Source organism: Gorilla gorilla, chromosome 4 (genome assembly GCF_029281585.2).
Source record: "Gorilla gorilla gorilla isolate KB3781 chromosome 4, NHGRI_mGorGor1-v2.1_pri, whole genome shotgun sequence".
Taxonomy (NCBI): domain Eukaryota; kingdom Metazoa; phylum Chordata; class Mammalia; order Primates; family Hominidae; genus Gorilla; species Gorilla gorilla.
In genome coordinates, this window is record NC_073228.2 from 148,000,612 (window position 1) to 148,020,387 (window position 19,776).

The following is a 19,776-nucleotide window of genomic DNA, read 5'->3' on the forward strand; positions in this document are numbered from 1 at the left end:
GGAAGGGGCCAGGAAATATCCTGTGGGATTTGTGTGTTGGTTCTAAAAGAAGTGAAGATTGTGAACTGATGAGTGATGTTTAAATTGTTTTCTTTTGAAAATGATTGCTTTGGCTGCTGTGTTAAATCACTTTCCCAAGATGGTGGAATCCCGAATATTGTGACTCGAAATAACATGCTATTAACTAATGAGCAGAACTTTCTTCAGGGTTTATAGCAATAAAATTTATCATGAGCCACTGCATTATATTCTGGGATCAAAATCCTGAGGCCCTCACAAAAGAAGCCAGACCATTGCTGGGGACTAGTTTCCAAAGGAACAATAAAATTTCACTTAAAACTTTTCTCTCAACACCCCCCACCCCAATAAAACAAACAGAAAACGCACTCCCCTCCAAACAAAAATAGCAACAACAAAAGGATGTAACGACCCAACCAAAAAACCTAGGATTGTACTCTAGAGACCAACAGGCAGCTGCCCTTTGAGGTTTTTACCCATTGGCGAATTTATTTTTTTTATTTTTGTGGATACATCATAGTTGTACATATTTATGAGATAAATGTGATATTTTGATACAAGCATACAATGTGTAATAATGAAATCTGGGTAATTGAGATATATCTGTCGCCTCAGACATTTGTCATTACTTTGTGTAGAGAAAATTATAAATCTACTCCTAGTTATTTTGAACTATACACTAAATTATTGTTAACTATAGCTACCCTATTTTGCCACTGAACACTAGATTTTTGTGCTTTCTAACTATATTTTTGAATTTCTGAAATCGCTCATTCAAGTGTTCACCACCTTTCATCAATCATTTTAGCATTTATTGGTTTAGGTATCATCTGCACAACTTCAGGTAGAATGACCACATATTATGATTTGCTGGAGACAATTCCATTGTCCCATTTTCTGCCTATTTTTACTTACCCTCAGCATAATTATTAATGTTGCTCCCTTTTACTCTCAAAAATATCCTAATTCAGTTGATAAACTTTGTGATTGTACTTTCTTTAAGCTACATTATCCATGAAGCTGTGTTTCGAGTCATCAATAAGATGCAATCATCCATCATTATCTATTTAATTAATCTTATGGTTAAAAAAATTCTGGTCTCTTTTGTTTTTTTCTGATGTTTCTATTTCTTCTGAATCAAAAAGGATATCCCTTTCAAATTTGAATGAGCTACAAGAATATGAGCATTAAAAATTGCTGATTTAGATGCTGGCGAGGTTTTAGAGAAAAAGGAATGCGTATACACTGTTAGTGAGAGTGTAAATTAGTTCAGCCATTATGGAGGACAGTGTGGTGAATCCTCAAAGATCTAAAGACAGAAATACCATTCGACCCAGCAATCCCATTACTGGGAATACACCCAAAAGGATATAAATCAGTCTATCATAAGTACGCATGCATGTGTATGTTCATTGCAGCACTATTCACAGTAGCAAAGACATGGAAGCAACTTAAATGTCCGTCCATCATAGACTGGATAAAGAAAATGTGACACATATACACCATGAAATATTATACAGCCATAAAAGTAGAATGAGATAATGTCCTTTGCAGGGACATAGATGGAGCTGCAGGACATTATCCTTAGCAAACTAATGCAGGAACAGAAAACCAGATACCACATATTCTCCTTATAAGTAGGAGCTAAATAATGAGAACACATGGACACATAGAGGGGAGCAACACACAGTGGGGCATATTGGAGGGAGGAGGGAGAGAATCAGGAAAAATAACTAATAGATACTAGGCTTAATACCTGGGTGATGAAATAATCTGTACAACAAACCCCCATGATACAAGTTTATCTATGTAACAAACCTGTACCTGTACCCCTGAACTTAAAATTTAAAAAATTTGCCTGTTTAGGAATGAATTATTAGATATAGATGTTATTCAAATTCTACTTCTGTCTCTGAAAGCAATTAACGTATTTATTTAAATTTTTCCCTTTGAATTTCTTCTCCAATTGAGAAGCCAAGCAAGAACATTGAGTTACCTGATTAAGTTTTGCATATTGTTTATTTGACTTTGAAATGTAAGCCAAGGTATCCTGCTGATGCCCCTTAGAAATTTTGAGAACATCCACTAATTTCATGGCTAGTCACGTAGGAATTTCTTTTTGGATTTTTTTTTTTTTTTTTTTTTTTGGCATTGCTCCCTCACTCTGGGATAGACTCCAGAAAGTTATATTAAAGGAGACTGGAGTACTTGGTAAATGTGCCGTCTTCTGTTAAAGTCACCCAGCTGGCTTTATTAGGAGTAGAAAGCCTCACCTAGGTCAAGAGATGAGGCAACATGAGCTAGACTTGTAATAGCTGCGCAGTCCTTCCCTGGGACCTAATGTATCCATCACCAAAACAAAAAGGGAAAGGACATCCTAATAATGAGTAATATCATTTAGTTAGACAGTCATGTTAACACACTAACACTTTTACGTGCTTCACAAACACACACAAAACAACTCCATTTTCTTAGTATGGCTCTGAAACTAAGATATTTTAGAGTTACTTTCTTTCCCTTCTGTTTTTCAGTTCATATGTCATGGAAAATTGTGCCAGAAAATTATGGTGTGAACATGGGCAGTTTTCTCCTACCTTCAGCTATATCCACAAGCACCACATAAAGTGGAGATCTGGCAGCTCTGTGTATTTCAGTCAAGTTCCACAATGAAACCTGACCATAATGGTAAAAACCAATGTAAGTGCCAGTGTTTGTTTTTACTCTCCCTATATATTAACTATGTAACCTCTTTTCCCAAATATGACAATTATATTTCCTCCAAATTATCTTTTTTCCCTTACCAAAGAGTTTCCTCGTCAAGTCTCCTGTACTAGGTTATTCAAATTCTGCTTCTGTTATTTCAATTATTTTACTTTGAACGATGAATAGTTTTGGAAAGACAGGTTTGCCCGTAATGGCATTGGATGCTTTTGTACAGAACTGGTTTTTAAAAGGCAAAGAAATTTAACCCCAATTTTATAACTATTCCTGGAAGCTTGACTTCAGTATTGCAAGTGCTGCATGTTGTTAAAAAAAAGTCTTTTAAAGATAACATATAAGCAATATTGTAAATACTGTAAATATTTTCATTGTAGAGATCAAAAATACCCTCTTCAGTAACAAACCTTTCTAATGTCAGGTGAATGGCTATTGTGGCTTGGAATATGAATTTCAGTGAAAGCACTGAAGTCTGTATTTCAAATAACTTGGGTAGTAGGGGAGATAATATGAAAAACAGCATGGGAGAACTCGAAGTGGGCTCTAATGATGGCAAAGCCACTCATGCCAAAGGTAAAAATGAAGCATTTGAAAAATATGACAGCTAACACCTATTTATACTTCAAGAATTTGTGTGCCAAGCATTTCTTTAAGCACTTTGCACTTTTTAACTCAATTACTCCTCCTCCTGACAACCCAATGAGGTAGGTGCCATATAACGCCCATTTGACACATGAGGAAATTGAAACAGAGTAAGTAATTTGTTAAACATTATTATGGTAGAAAATAGTAGACTAGACATTTTGAACTTGTTCCTGAGTCCTTATGCTAAAGCAGTAGGCTGTATTGTTATTGTGTTATGAAATGTGAATGTAGAAAAGTCAATAATTCTGATTAATATACTAATTTATCTAAAATACAATTACTGAAATCCATATAAATTAAAATTGCAACTAGACATTTGATAATTGCATCTGTGTCTCCACATGTATATATATTCAAGTTGATAAAAATATTTTCTGTAATCTTCTCATTGGGCAAATAATATTTAAACCTTATGTTTAAGTTTATGTTACATTAGTCATGTATGTTAATTGATATTGCACAGTAGTTAAGGGTAGAGGCCCTGGAGCCGGACTGCATGGATTTACATTCTGTACTACATACTTGCCATGGAGCTTCAGTAATTTATTTAAACTCTTTGTGCCTCACTTTTCTCATCTGTAAAAGCAAGATAGGAGTATTCATTGCTAGAAGGGTTGTATGATATAATGTATTCAAGTATAAGTGTCTAAGTACTAAGTATTCAATAAATATTTGCAATAATTATTGATGAATCTATATAGCTACAGAAGCAATATGATTTCTTCAGGAAAAATTGTCTTTTTAAAAGCTATAAGAATTGGGTTTGAACAAGCTAACTACTTCTAAGATCAATTAGAAACATTCACTCTGTTGTTTCCCCTGCAGATTCTGTATTATATTATAATTTACTTTTTGATATGGTGGAGTGTATTAAAATATGCTTTTTTATCTCTGTCCAAGATTTTTCAAATTTGGCTTGTCTGCATTGTAAATTTTAGTCTCATAAGTATTGTCTTAAGAACCGCCTATATTTAGGGCAATTATACTTGAAAATTGTGAACAGTGCTTCTCATATTCGATTTTCTTGATATGTTTCATCTTATTTCAAATACTATAAAAAGTGTCCATCTTTCTGCCTTCCCTTTCTCTCCTCTCTTCCGCTAAAACACAGAATTTATCAGGAGACAGAGCATAAGATGATTTATATTGTGGAAAATATATTTATTTGCAAAGAAAGAAAAAGGCAGTGTCCCAGGCAAATGAAATAATAGCCATAACAATTTTTAAAGATATAGTGTTTCTTAAAATCATAGATGTGTCAGGTTTTATTATACTCAACAAGAGAGCAGCATGAAAATTACTGCAAGCGTGATATATTATGGTTTAGGTTCCTCTAGGCAGAATACTTTTTCTATTTTTCTGTTAGAATTCTTCCTGACCATATATGTTGTCCATTTTTATGTGGTTAGTTGTTTTTCTTGTCGATTTAAGTTCCTTATAGATTCTGGTTACTAAATCTTTGTAACCAGATGCATACTTTGGATGCATACTTTGTAAATGTTTTCTCTTATTTTGTAGGTTGTTTACTTTTGCTGTGCAGAAGCGCTTTAGTTTAATTAGGTCCCACTTGTCAATTTTTTTTTGTTGTTGTTGCAATTGCTTTTGGGGACCTACATCAAAAACTCTTTGCCAGGACCAGTGTTGAGAAGGGTATTTTCTGGGTTTTCTTCCAGAATTAAAAAAAGAAGAATAATTCCTCACAACTCTCTCAATTAGAGTTATTTTAAAGAAGGTGAATGCTTGAACCACAGTAACTGTCATATCTGTATGTCATTGCAATTTGTGCAGAAATTATTGGTAAGAAGGAACATTTTACTGCTGTTGACGAATGGAAGGGATGAGACTAAAGTGATGGTTTGAAAAAATAGAATTCAGACTGGATTAGTTTCCTAGGGCTGCTGTAACAAAGTACCACAAACTGGGTGGCCTACATAAATGAAATTTATTGTCTTAGAGTTCTGGAGGTTAGAAACCTGAAATCAAGGTTTTGGCAAGGCTTTTTCCTTCTGAGGGCTGTGAGGGTGAATCTGCTCCATACCTCTTTTGCAGCTTCTGGTGCTTTGAAAGCAATCTTTGACATTCCTTAGCTTGTAGATGCATCAGTCCAATCTCTGCCTTCACCTTGACATGGTCTTCACGTAGTCTCTCTGTGTATGCCTGTCTCTGTGTCCAAATTTCCCTTTTTTAAGAGCACAAGTCATGTTGGTTTAGCACCTACCCAGATGACCTCATTTTAACTTGATTATCTCTGTAAAGATCTTATTTTCAAATAAGGTCACATTCTGATGTCCTGGGAGTAAGGACTTCAATATGTCTTTTGGGGGATGTACAGTTGAATTCATACCAGCCTTATGATGTTACTGCGTTCTTTTGCCCAAATATAGACTAAGTCTTTTGCTACACGCATGCTCGAAAGAACAATAATCTGATTTTTTTTCACTTTGATCAGCTATTCATGTCAATGTCAATTTGTTGTCACTATTGCAGAGTGGCAAACCTTTTGAATCAAATCTGTAGCAATGGAGAGTTCAACTGCATCATTTTGGATGTCTAGTTTAACACTTGTCCCAAAGTAAACTTTTTACATTGGGTTTAAAGTCAATCTCATGCTTGTAGAAAGACACATGCTGGAATATTTTTCATCAGACTTTCTGAAACAAAGTAAGAGGCCATTATGTTTATAAATGAGTAAAAGCCTGCTAAAGGAAACTCTTAATGTCTACAGTACCAGTTCTTAAACAATGTTATTTTATTGATTTTTTTCACTCGTGATGATTTTTAAAAATATGAAGTAGAACTATAAAAGAAGGCATTTTGATTTTTCAGTTTTCTTCCATAGAAGAAAAAGTTATTATAATCATAATGCTTTTAATGTACTTAGATATGATTTTTTGTTATTAAGACTAATTATAATACTTAACTCTTTTCCTTAAATGAGGATTATTTTATTTTAAAACAGAGACATGTGAAATCAAATGTCTGATTTTAATTAAATTCTGCACACTTAGATCTAGAAGTCAAAGATAAACACATTTTTTCCTTTTGATTTTAGGTGAAGCAGTCAAGATGTTTTTTATTATTCTTCTGCAGTCCTAATTTTATACAATTTAATGAAAATCATAAATCCCCTACTGTCTGTGATAATGAATTTTCCTCTCTGGAAGAGAATATAAACATTTCTTAACTCTTGCTAAGATGTTATTTTGGAAAGATTAACATCATTTAAAATATTATTTGATTCTCGATTTATAAATGTCATTTCTTTTCTTGACTCTAATTAAAAGTTATTCCTTTTAATTTAAAAATTGACTTCTGTACTAAATATTATAACACACTACATCCCCTTCCCACTCCCTGGAAATTAAATGTCTCAACTTCATATTAAAATTTTGAGAGGCCCCTAGGAAACTGGCCTGAATTCACTGAGATAGCTCTAAAGTTAACAAGAATAGACTGATCTTCATAGAACAATCAGGACAGCACGTGCATCAGAAAATGACCGAAACACCCCTCGTTTAACTGGCTACACATATTAAGAATTAAAGAGAATTAAAACTGGCAGGAACCTTGAGAGAATTCATTCCCCACTCTTTGACGTTACAAATGAGGATCTGAGGCCAGGAGAAGTGAAGGGATGTATTGTAAGACCTACAGTTGCATGTGTTGACTTGACATTTCTGACCCTCACAGGGTCCTAAAGGTTTAGCCATGAGTTCCCTTGCTCTTGCCAGATATGTCCCCTAGCCAGCAGAAAAGTCTCCCCACCAGGCAGGTTCCCCTATCAGCCACCCCACTCAGGCCTCAACCCGAGTAGTTTTGCCTTCTTATGAGCTGGTAAAATTATTCAAAGAAGCAAATTACATCCCCCTCCCCCCATGGGAACCAGGAGGCAACTCATCCTGTAGATACTGTACACCACAGGCCCTGCTTATTCACTCTACTCCTGAGTGTAACCACTATGTATCCCTGCATGCGTGCAGGCTCCTCTCTCCCAGGCTGTGAGTGTATGTGATTAATAAACTGCTGCCAGTCTCATCTGTCCAGTGTTGAGTATATCATGAGCTCATCCATCTTGTACTATTTGGGAACAGGGATCCTTCCTTCACCAACATGGTAGATAGAAGACTATCAGAACAAGGGATTTGATCAATTTTACTAATAAGACTAGTATCAGATTCACCATTGAATCTTGTCTTTGCCTTTCGGCTAGTACATGACAAAGATTAGGTGATAAATAAGTGATTGTAACCATCTAATTATGTCAGAAACTCTATTAGAAGAGAGGTTATGTTATATTTACTTTTGTATCCCAACTCTAGGACATAAAATAATGTTGTTTGTGGTATTTATTCATTCGTTTAACAAAGATTTATTGAGAACCTACCATGTGCCAGTCACAATATACAACAAACAGATTCTGTGTCTGTCTATGGTTTTTTAAGCTTGACATAGTTCTACTCGCCCATTTTCCCTGCGGGTGCTTGCAAGTTCACTGGCATCAGTCCTCTGCCTGGAGAAATGCTCCTGTTCCTCAATGCTTCTAGCTTGATGAGGTCATTACTGCGCTTCCATACAAGCCAGGATCACCATTCTTTGTGAACTGGAAGGTCTGAACCAAGAAAAGATTCTAATTTGGAGATCTGCTGCTTGGGAAGATGGGTATAGTGATCTGCCAATGACTATCCTTGCTGTCAGTGATAATGATGCTCCGACATGAGAAACATTCATCTGTTTCTAAGACCCACAGTCCTGAGCATTAGTGCACATGGAATTAGACACTGAGGGATAGCATACTTTGAGAACTTTTTATTTTGTTCGGGGCAAGGGGGAGTGGATCCATGCCAATAGGACTCCACAGAAGCACTCATTTAATCCCCTGGTAGTTCATTTCCTTAAATTCTAATGCCATATTTCTCAATGTAACTATCCCTCATTCCAATTATCTGTTGCCTTGTAAAGAAAAACAAACAAACAAACAAAAAACTCCAAGAAGACAAAAGAACAAAAATAAAAAAAAAATCTCAAAACTTGGTGTATTAAAACCATAACAATAACATTTTATTTCCTGAAAATCCAAAATTTGGGCAGGCTTGTTGGGGGTAGCTCATCTCTGTTCCACACAACTTCAGCTGGGGAGCTCAAAAGCTGGATGTTGAATTCATCTGAAAGCTCATTCACATATGTGACTGCTGATGCTGGCTGCAGGTTGGGATCTCAGCTAGAACTCTCAAACAGAACATATACACATGGTTTCTTCATGTGGTACGGGTTTCCTCAAAACATGGCGGCTGTAGTCTGGGGAAGAGTATCCTGAGAGAGAGAAAAAAAGCTGTATTACCATTTCTACATCATCCTTGGAAGTCATATGATATTCTGAGGCATTCTATTGGCTAGAAAATGTGTCTCTAAAGCTGCTCCATATTCAAGGAAAAGACAATTATACTGCAACTTTTTATGCAAAGATTTTCAAATATTTTTAAACATGTTTTTAAAACCACCACTTCTCAATGGGATGTAATTGAAAAACAAAACAAAACAAAACAAAGAATAGTGAACGTTCTTGTGTAATCTGAGAGGCCTATGTTGGTTAGTAGCAGTGTCTACACAGCAATTCCCTTTTGGGTCTATATAGCCAAAGGATATCAAATCAGCACCTTATAGAGATACCTGCACTCCCATGTTCATTGCAGCATTTTTCAAAATAGCTAAGATATGGAAACAACCTAAATGTCCATCGGTGGATGATTGAATAAAAAATTTGTTGTTGTTGGTGGTGTTTGTGTGTATAATTGAATATTATTCAGCTTTTGTAAAGAAGGAGATTCTGCCATTTGTGCAACATGGATGAAACTGGAGGACACTATGTTAAGTGACATAAACCAGACATAGGAAAATACTGCATGATTTCCTTTGTATGTTGCTGTGGTTTGAATGTGTCCATCAAAAAGTTGTTGTGTTGGAAACTGAATGGTCATTGTAACAGTATTAAGAGGTGAGGCCTTTAAGAGGTGATCAGGGCAGGGCACGGTGGCTCATGCCTGTAATCCCAGCACTTTGGGAGGCTGAGGCAGGTGGATCACCTGAGGTCAGGAGTTTGAGACCAGGCTGGCCAAGATGACAAAACCCCATCTCTACTAAAAATACAAAAATTAGCCAGCCGTGGTGGCACGTGCCTGTAATTCCAGCTACTTGGGAGGCTGAGTAGCTTGAACCTGGGAGGTGGAGGTTGCAGTGAGCTGAGATCGCACCACTGCACTCCTGCCTGGGCAACAAAAGTGAAACTCCATCTCAAAAAAAAAAAAAAAAGTTATCAGGCCACTAGAGTTAAGCTCTTATGAAGGGATTGATGCTGTTATCGCAGGATTATGTTAGTTATGGCAGGAGTGGGCTCCTAATAAGGTTATCCCCATTCATTTCTCTGTCTTGTGTGGTCACTTCCCCCCTTCACCTTCTGGCATGGATGACTCTTGCCAGGTGCCAGCACCATGCTCTTGGACTTCACAGCCTCTAGAATGATAAGCCAAATAAACTTCTATTGCTTATAAAGTACCCAGTCTGTGGCATTCTGTTATAGCAGTAGAAAACAGACTAAAATATATGTGGAATCTAAAAGCAAACAGAGAAACAAAGCCCTTTAAATATACAAAAGCAGAATAGAATGATGGTTACCATAGGCCAGGGGAAAAGGGGATTGAGATATGTAGGTCAAAGGGTACAAAGTAGCAGTTATAAGGATTAGCACATCTTGAAATCCAAAATACAGCAGGAGGGCTATGAAGGTGATAGTTAATAATATACTATTGCATAGTGGACATTTTCAAAGAGTAGATTTTAGGTGCTTTTACCACACACACACCAGCGATTGCTTGAGCCCGGGAGACTGAGGCTGCAGTGAGCCATAATGGTGCCATTGCCCTCCAGCCTAGGCTGACACAGGGAGATCCTGTCTGAGAGAGAGAGAAAGAGAGAGAGAGAGAGAGAGAAAGACAGACAGACAGAGACAGGTTAAAGAAAAAGTTTCTTAAGATTAAGTACAATTGTGATCTTAATTACCTTTTACCTTTCTTCACTCCCAGTTATGTTTGTTATTATTATTTCTTTGTTATTATTGTTTGTTACTTAACACATACACATACACAGAGTATCTTTGTGAGATGATGGATATGTTAAGTTGCTTACTTGTAATCATTTCTCTATGTACAGGTATATAAAAAATCATGTTGTACACCTTAACTTTATGTAATGAAACATAAAAAATAAATAAAAGAGTGGGAGTAAGACCAAAGCAAAATAAACGTGAAAGAAAGAATTCTAAATATATATTAGATCCTAACATGTAAGTAAAGGGCTACTTCAGTATTGAATCTACTTATTGGTGTTTTGTGTTTCTGTGGATATGGTTTTACTGTTATTACATACATTTAGAAATGTTATTCAATTACTAGTGGAGTATTCTGCTTCTTGCACACTGTTCTTCCCTATAAAAACATGGTCTCAAAATAAAATAATTTACTCATAGAATAAAACACAGTTGGATAACTATTCCGTAGTGCTCTTTCTCTACCTATAATAATGCACAACATTTGCTGTTTGCTTATTTTTTTAATGATGCATAAAGGATGACTCTCCTTTTCGTCTCTACAATTTCACATCAGTAAAATGTTTATTCCATGCTCATTTTGCCCTCTAGTGGCTTTTTATGGCCTTGTCCCATATTTAAAAATAATTTTCAAATCTTGTGGAATATGAGAAGGAAAAGTACCATTTTGTTCCTCTGCCACATGCACATCGCTTTATACATGAGGAAACTAAGCCCCAGAAAACTCGCGGGACTAGTCTGGTGTCACACATCCAGCTAGAACTAGAAATTGTATATTGCTGCTTTCTCCTACCCTACTAGAAATAAGCCTCAGGAAGACAGGGCATTTTTGTTCATTGATGAACAAGAATAGTGCCTAGCAAATGATAGGTGCTTAGTAAATATTTGCTATATGTTATAAATAAAAGTATAAATGAATCAAGGCTAGAACTTATATTTATAGGTTTCATGCTTTACATAATACTATGTAGTATGTTTTATCTTTACCATAAATCTTGTACATAGTACTTGATACTTGATTCTACTTTACTTCATGACAATTTCAACTCCTTGAACTACCTCACCCTTTACTTGTTTTGTCATTAGGTTTGTTACATTATCATTCATTTATTCATTCATTATTAGTACCAGCTTAATCAGGTACTGTGATGCCTACAGAACTATAAAGACGTACTTTTTAAAATTCAATTTTTATTTATTATTAACTTGGTAAAATACCATGTAACATAAAATTTGCTGTCTTAACTATTTTTAAGTATACAGTTCTGTGTTGTTAAGTGTATTCACATCATTGTGAAACTAATCTCTATAACTTTTTAAACTTGCAAAGTGAAATTCTATATCCATTAAACTTCCCACCCCAGCTCTGGCAAACACCATTCTACTTCTATTTCTATGCATTTGACTACTGTATATAGTATTATTCTTTTTATGACTGGCTTATTTCACTTAGCATAATGTCCTCAAGGTTCGTCCATGTTAAAGTCTATGGCACATTTTGTTTATCTGTTTATCATTGATGGACACTTGGGTTGCTTCCATCTTTTAGCTCTTAGGAATAATGCTCCTATGAATGTGGGTGTACAAATATCCATTTGAGACCCTGAATTCAATTCTTTTGGATATACACTTAGAAGTAGAATTGCCTGATCATATGGTAATTCTATTTCTAATTTTTGAGAAACTGCCATACTGTTTTCTATAGTGCCAACACCATTTTACATTCCCACCAACAGTGCACAAAGGTTCTAATTGCTCCATACGATAGCCAACACTTGTTATTTTCTTTCTTCCTTTTTGTAGTGCCATGCTGGTGAGTGTGATGTGACATCTTATTATGGTTTTTATTTGCATTTCCCTGATGATTAGTGATGTTGAGCATCTTTTCATACACTTGTTGGACATTTGTATAAATTCTTTGGAGTAATGTCTATTCAAGCCCTTTGCTACAAAGAGGTGCATTTAATTAATCAGTTACTTCCTCTGTCTACAGAAAAATTTTAGTTAGCAACATGGTAAGAGCCATTTCCCTTGTTCTTTTTGATAAACTATATCACCATTATTTCAGATCTCAGTAATAAATATAAAATAATAACCAAAACTTGCTCTTATGTGTCAGGCACTGTTCTAAATATCTTACATATATTAACTAATTTACTCCTCAAAACTTCCTTATAAATGGATACTGTTAACTATCTTCATTTTGCAGAGGAAGACAGAGGCGGAGAGAGGTAAGTGACTTGTCCAAAGTCAAATGGCTGCTGAGCAGTAGAGTGAGGATGGGTACCTAGGAAGTTGATTTAGAGTCTATGCACTTAACCACGACATTATTTTGCCTCTCTGACACCTACTCGGTCTTTTAAAATATCACCTACATCTTTGTTATTGGACACCTCTTCTGTATAAGTTTGTATTTCAGACAACAGAAAATTAAATGCAAATTGATAGCATTGTAGGAAGATACTCATTGCCTCAGTGGATGCCAAGTCTAGGGTACAGCTAGCTTCAGATTTGTTTGAATTCAGTGGCTCAAACAATATCATATATCTTAATGGTCCCAGAAAATGTTCCCAAATCACATCTTTTTTGGCTCTGGTTGAGCTTCATGTCCATTGCTGTAATAAAAATGGTGGCAGGGAGTATAAAATGCTGTGACCAGTCTACCCAAGTAAGTCATGCACCTGTACCTGGAGCAAGGGTGACAGCAATACTGCCTGAAGCACAGAAACCTGGAGTAGGGGAGGGATAATTCTCATGCAGTATTATGAGACACCCATTTACATTTTATTGTTTTCTTGGGAGATAGAGAGCTTTTTTGCATTAGGAATAAATACATGAGTGAAATTACTAAGATTAAAAAAACCCCTTTCTTATCATGAATGATTTGAGTAATAAAAAGATAATAACAATAGGTAACATCAATTTAGTACTTACTATGTAATAAATGCTGTCCTAAGTATTTTACATGTATTGGCTCAATTAATCATCACAAGAACTCTCTAAGTCAAGTGCTATTATCATCCTATTTTACTGGTAAGATACCTGAGGTGCAAAAGTTTCTGGGTGTACCTGGAAGGGAATATGATAACTTGCCCTAGGTGACCCAGTTGATGAAGTCAAGATTTGAACTCCAAGTGAGCTTCAGAATCTCTTCTGTATTCTAACATTTGAACACCAGCCTGTCTTCAGAGCCTCTTCTATAATCTATCATTCATATCATAAGGTAGCTTACTTGTCACATATGGAAACTGTGGCCCACAAAAGAAACAGAATAATTCATCAGTTATGCTTGATGTTTGCTACCAGGAAAGACAGGAGAGACTCTCATATGGCCAACCCAGAAAACAATTAGAGTTTACACTAGCATGTAAAGTCTACAGTTATGTAAGAAAGAAATATGTAAATATGAAGTCTATTCTACGAAGTTTGTGCTAGATCTCATTTAAAAAAAAAAGAGAAAAAAAAAACTAATGGCTTATTGTCCCTGTTCAGAGCCTAAGGGAATTGGTTTAAAGTTTAAATAAAAAATTGTACATGCTGCTAGTCAGAACTATTCATCATCATAAGCATTGCATTTATTTATATGTACTTTAACAATATTCTAGATTTGTAGTTTTAAAAAATAGCTGAAAAGTCTGTCTCAAAGCTCTCTCACCTCTTAAAAGAAAGCAGAAGGACTTTAAAAAACCAGTTTGTTTAAACAAGGCCAAACTGTTTTCCAGGTATCCACATTTTCTCCTCAACACATGCCCAATCCAAAGACAGAGCATCAAAGGCAATATACTATATGTATGTTAAAGTTTTAATATTACCAAACTGATCAAGGTAAAGGATTATTAACTTTTTTAACCACTAGAAATGTAACATTAGCTGTGTAGCTTTTCTTGGCCTCAGTTTTCTCAGCTGAATAATGAAGACAAAAAGAAACTGGAATAGGGATGTATTGATCCATCTATTCATTCAGTAACTCTTTATTCAACACCTATTATGTGTCAGGTTCTGTGCCAGGTGCTGGGGATGGGATGTAATAATGAACAAAAATAATAATGATCCCTTCCCTCTCAGCGCTTACAGTGTCACTGGGGGAGAGAAACATGATTCAAATAATCACTCCTCAAATAGTCAAAGAACTCCTTAGGGCTTTTCAGTTCCTAAATTCCATATATACATAAACATAAAAAATAGTTCATAGAACACAAATCTTCTTACATGTTTATTTGAAAGATCTGACAAATCTCATTTATTTCTTAGACTCATTTTTTTCCAGATTATTAGCTACAGATATTGCAAACCACTTATAACAATTTTCTGCCTGCCAATGACATAATGCATTGTCCTGGCTCATTATTGTAATAGTTGTTACTATGCATATTGAATGCAAATTTCAGGTAATATTTTAGTCTTCATTTTCTATTCATTCCTAGGACTGCCTTTCTATTTCTAACAGGGAGGGATTAAAAAATAACAGAGTCAATAAATTTTAGAGTTTCAAAGGTAGGAGCTGATTTCACACACACACACACACACACATATACACACACATACACACAGGGGGCAAGAGAGAAAAAATGTTGTTTATTCTTCTAGCTATAACAAAATATCACTTGGGTTCCCCCTTTTCCTCAGATTTTAATTCTATTGATGAAGCATATACAGAGGAAAATATGAAAATGAGTTGTTTTCACTGAATCATTAATGACTTGAGGCTGGCAGGAGGTAGACTTCTTAATTGCTTAATTGTTTATTAAATTGATTCTTTAGCAGTTGATCTCTGGATTTCTTTGTGTACCCCAGAGTCTTGCTGTTAATCAAATATTCTGTAAAATTTTTGCTTTTGCCTGGAAAAATGATTCTACAAGTTCCAGATGTCTTAGGTTGTGTTAAATGTTTGAGGAAAGAAGGCTATTTATTGGAAACCGGCCAGGATCTTTGTTTAGATTATTTTTGCCAGCAGCTCTTCTACTTCAGGCTGTGATTTCATCAAAAAATATTTGCACAAGCCATTGCTTCAGTAACCACGTCTCCAGCCCCACCGGAAGTGGATGTGGTTAATCTAGTAGACAGCACTCTTCCGTCTGAGCCTAGCTTAGACATAGTAGACTGAAAAATTATGTATCTGGAGTTGTTTTTCACCAGGGTTGGCAAGAGGCTCTGATAATCTGCCATCATTTTAGGTTTCTTGCTTCTTATCACAACAGCAAGGCTTCTTTGATGGGGATGAGTCTAGGCAAATGTTTTGGTTGGTAATGAATTGTCCATATCTTACATTTCATCTGGATTTTTCTGTTAATGTGATCCTTCTCTGCGTATTGTCCTTTGGTACTTACAAAAAACTAATAGATATTAGCTTTGTACCTCTTCCAGATTTACTGTTATTTAGCAGTAGGGAATAATTAAGGCCGCATTCTCATCCTAGATCTGTTTTCTTATGTCTGTCAAGAGAAAGTACATGAGAAAATAGTCAAAGTTAGTTTTAAGAATGCATCTCCTGATGGAGTTTAGAATGATACATCTGGTGGTAAGCTTTCTCATCCTAACTCTTTTCTTCAACCCACAAAGGGTGCTTAACCAAAAGTGGCTAGGCTGATGGTTAGTAGGTAGGACATTTCAACCTCTGGCAAATTTGTCATTGAGCAGCATCAGTAAAAAGGTGGAAGATTCTCCACTATCTTCAAAACTTTTTCAATGACTATAAATCAAATGTGATAAAGAGGCATCTAACCAAAATAAAATTTAAGCTGTTGTGCCTAAGGTGATCCAAATATACATGAAGAGAAATGTATCAACAGATAAATAACTTGAGTTATGAAATAGGGGTTTGGAGTGGAAAAGAGTCAGGTGAGAGGTCAGCTTGAAAACACCAAATGGGGCATTGTAATATTCCTAATCAAATACTCACCTCCCCTCCCCTGCCACAAAAAGTTGAGAATCAATACTGAGTGAACAGCTTCTTTGAAAAGTGAATCTTTCTACAAAGAAGTTCCAAAAGAGAGATAAAAGATCAACTATACACAACATAATCAAAAGCAAGCCCTGTTGTCATGGTAAGGCCTTATATTCATGTGTAGGGTGTCTAAGTAGCACCAGTAATTTGCAAACACATTGATAAAGGCAATAAATAACAATGATATCAAAGGATGCACTTAGACATTTTGGACCCTCTAAGATATGCCAGGCTCTTTATACTTAAATCTACTGGAGTAGCAGTTCTGAAAGTATTTAACGCACAGCTCTTAACCTACTTGGAGAACATGTACTGTTTTGAAATTTGGATGAACTCTTGGGATATCTAGAAAATGCAGAGCAGGTCACGCCTGTAATCCCAGGACTTTGGGAGGCCGAGGCGGGCGGATCACGAGGTCAGGAGACTGAGACCATCCTGGCTAACACGGTGAAACCCCGACTCTACTAAAAATACAGTAACAAAATTAGCCGGGTGTGGTGGCGGGCGCCTGTAGTCCCAGCTGCTCGGGAGGCTGAGGCAGGAGAATGGCGTGAACCTGGGAGGCGGAGCTTGTAGTGAGCTGAGATTGCGCCACTGCACTTCAGCCGGGGTGACAGAGTGAGACTCCGTCTCAAAGAAAAAAAAAAAAAAAAAAAAAAAGAAAATGCAGAGCAGGTACATACAGTTTTGCATACAATTTCAGGGAATTCATGAATTTTGTGAATCCCGTTTGCAGACCTAGGTTAAGAATGGAGGCGTAAAGCAAATTGTGCTAGGTAATAAGGACCTTCACGGAATATAGTTTTCCTTTCTGAGTAACTGTTGTCAGCCACCTTGTATCACAATACACATGCCCTTTAGTTTTTTCAGGTGGTTTGCCAGCATTTTTCCTCTTTTCCCTTATATTGGTCATCTCATTTTAATTCACATGGTTGCCATATTCCTTAGCCTTTTATGAAGGTAGTTAAGGTAGACTGCTATATTGTTATTTCCCTTCCTTCTCCACAGTGGCTTTAAAGAGTTTATGTGGCCTCTGTGTCAGAACTACTTATTGCATTCAGGATGAGGCTGACAACCCACAACCTGTGAGGACAGACTGGGGAAATCCACCGGAAAAGGTTTTGGAGGGAACTGCAGATTCGTTGTGAGTAACCAGACCCAGCGAGAGCAATGAATTACATAAGCACAAATGAATATGTCTGCATTTTGATGACCCTTCACCCCACCCGCAGCCAGGCACTTAGTCACTCTTTCCTCTGTGTCTCCTTAACGCTATTATACCTCTATTATAGCTCCTATCACTGCACTGGATTTATTTGTTTACGAGTCTGTCTCTCTTACTAGACTATGAGCAATTCCAAGGCAGAGTCCATGACTTATTTATCTCTGTACCTCAACCCAGTGTCTGGGTTAAGAGTGCAGGCTTTGGAGTCAGAATGTCTGCACTCAAATCCACGTTCTGTACATTTGCGTAAGATCACTTGGGCTAGCTACTTGACTTATCTGAACCTTGGCTTCTCTCTCCTTCCTTTCTCTCTCTTTCTTACGATGCCTCACTTTCCTTTGCGCCTATAAGTGTCACACTAACAAAGTTATTGTGAAGAATAAATGAAATAATGCTCAGCATAGTGACAGTCATGTAGTAGTGATTCAGTAATTGGTATCTATTATTATATCTATTAATATTACGATTGATTGTTGAATGAAAATTCCTTTCCTTACTATAGTTCACCTGACTGGAAAAAGCCTTTTTTAGCTTAAACTGCTAAAGAACACACTTTTTCCCTACCTCTTTCCTTGTCCCCTCTGTCCCTTTGCTATTAATACCCCTCCCCAGTAACATAGTAATTAATATTCTATTTTTATTCACTATATTTATTATCATCTGACATTCTATATGCTTATTCATTTATTGTCTAGAATGTGAGCTCTATGAAGGCAGGAGCTTCAGCTCTTTTGTGTTCATTGTGGAATCCCCATTGCCTATAGCAATGCCCAGCATGTGGAACATACTAAACAAACATTTACTGAATGAATGAGTGAATGGGCACTCACAGACACACACACACCACAACACACATAAAACATTCTCATTCTCTGCTGAAGGTGAGCCTCACTGATTGTCGTTAATGTGCGACATTCAATGTACACCATTCTTCACTTTGCCAAATGGGTAATAGAGCAGCTTTTCTCTTTATTTCCCTTTCTTTCATGGCTGGGGGATGGAGGGAAAATATTTTTTAATACTGTTGTAAAAATGGAAATTCTTATTACTTTAATGTCAAAGCCACACCTGTCAGTGGGGACATTGAATGGGAATCATTGGTGGAAGTCCTCCCTGATAAGTGAGCAAAGGATGCTGGGGAGAGGGTAGATGAGTTCTGAGTTACTCTGTAGAAGTGGTGGTTGTTGAGAAACTTGTTTCTGCCATTTATGCTCAAAAACTCACAATGACTACTTAGTGTTTACAGAATTAAGTTCAAACTCCTCCACTGTTCTTTCACTGGTGCCTTTTGCTCCAGCCAAACTGGATAATTGACTGTTCTTTTCCCAACTGCTGCTCCCCTCCATATACCCCCTGACACACTTACACACATATTTTTTCAACCACTTTTCCCTTCTACATAGAACCTTTAGCTTTTGTTTTCTAGGTTCCACCTGTCCTTCAAAGTGCAATAGCAACTCTGTCTAGTCATGATATTTCCTCTCATTCCTCTCATCCTCCCTCCCTAAGCCCTGAAGACAGCTGGCTGAGTTATCCTTCCTCAGATTTCTTTAAGAAATCTCACCTCCTCTTTGGGGGTGTTTACCAGCTTTTGCCTCCACTTATCTCTCTCTAGACTTGTCTGCTAAATTATCTCAACGGCCGAGACAGTTCCCTGTTTTTCTGTGCATCTCAGGCTAACAGTGAGTGTTTGCGGCAGTGCTTCTTTATGGAGCTGTGTATTTCCTTTTTTTTTTTCAGCAGTACAAATAAACTTTAGGCCTTTTCTGATAACGTGTTAAATATAAAGTATTTTTCTTATATGGTCAATACAAGTGAATTTCTTTCACCATTCATTCTGTAAAAGGCAGAATAATTAATAATGAAGGTAAATGTAGAGACAGGCTTGCATTTCTTGAGGCTACAGTGAGAAGGGATCAGTTTCTCATAGGGCTTGGCAGGGTATGTCAAGTTGGTGGACCAAAGGGGGCATCTCATTGCTGACTTTGGGAGCTTAAGACTTCACAAGTGGAAAGAAATTAGTAATTGAAATTGGGACTCAGTTCAGGATGCTGGGTAAATGAACAGTGTTACTCAGGGTAACTTTCAGTTTCTCTTCTTCAAGGTTTCAGGTTGATGCAAGAGACT

The 19,776-nt window shown here is 36.5% G+C and overlaps 1 protein-coding gene across 1 annotated transcript in view; it reads left to right on the plus strand.

Moving 5' to 3' along the window:
• Window positions 1-19,776, plus strand: part of KCTD16 (potassium channel tetramerization domain containing 16) — a 314,992-nt gene that overhangs the window by 1,040 nt on the left and 294,176 nt on the right. Inside the window, exon 2 of the mRNA XM_004042747.5 lies at window positions 2,550-2,715. The gene's annotated coding sequence lies outside the window, so the exon portion shown is untranslated. The remainder of the gene's footprint in view (window positions 1-2,549; window positions 2,716-19,776) is intronic.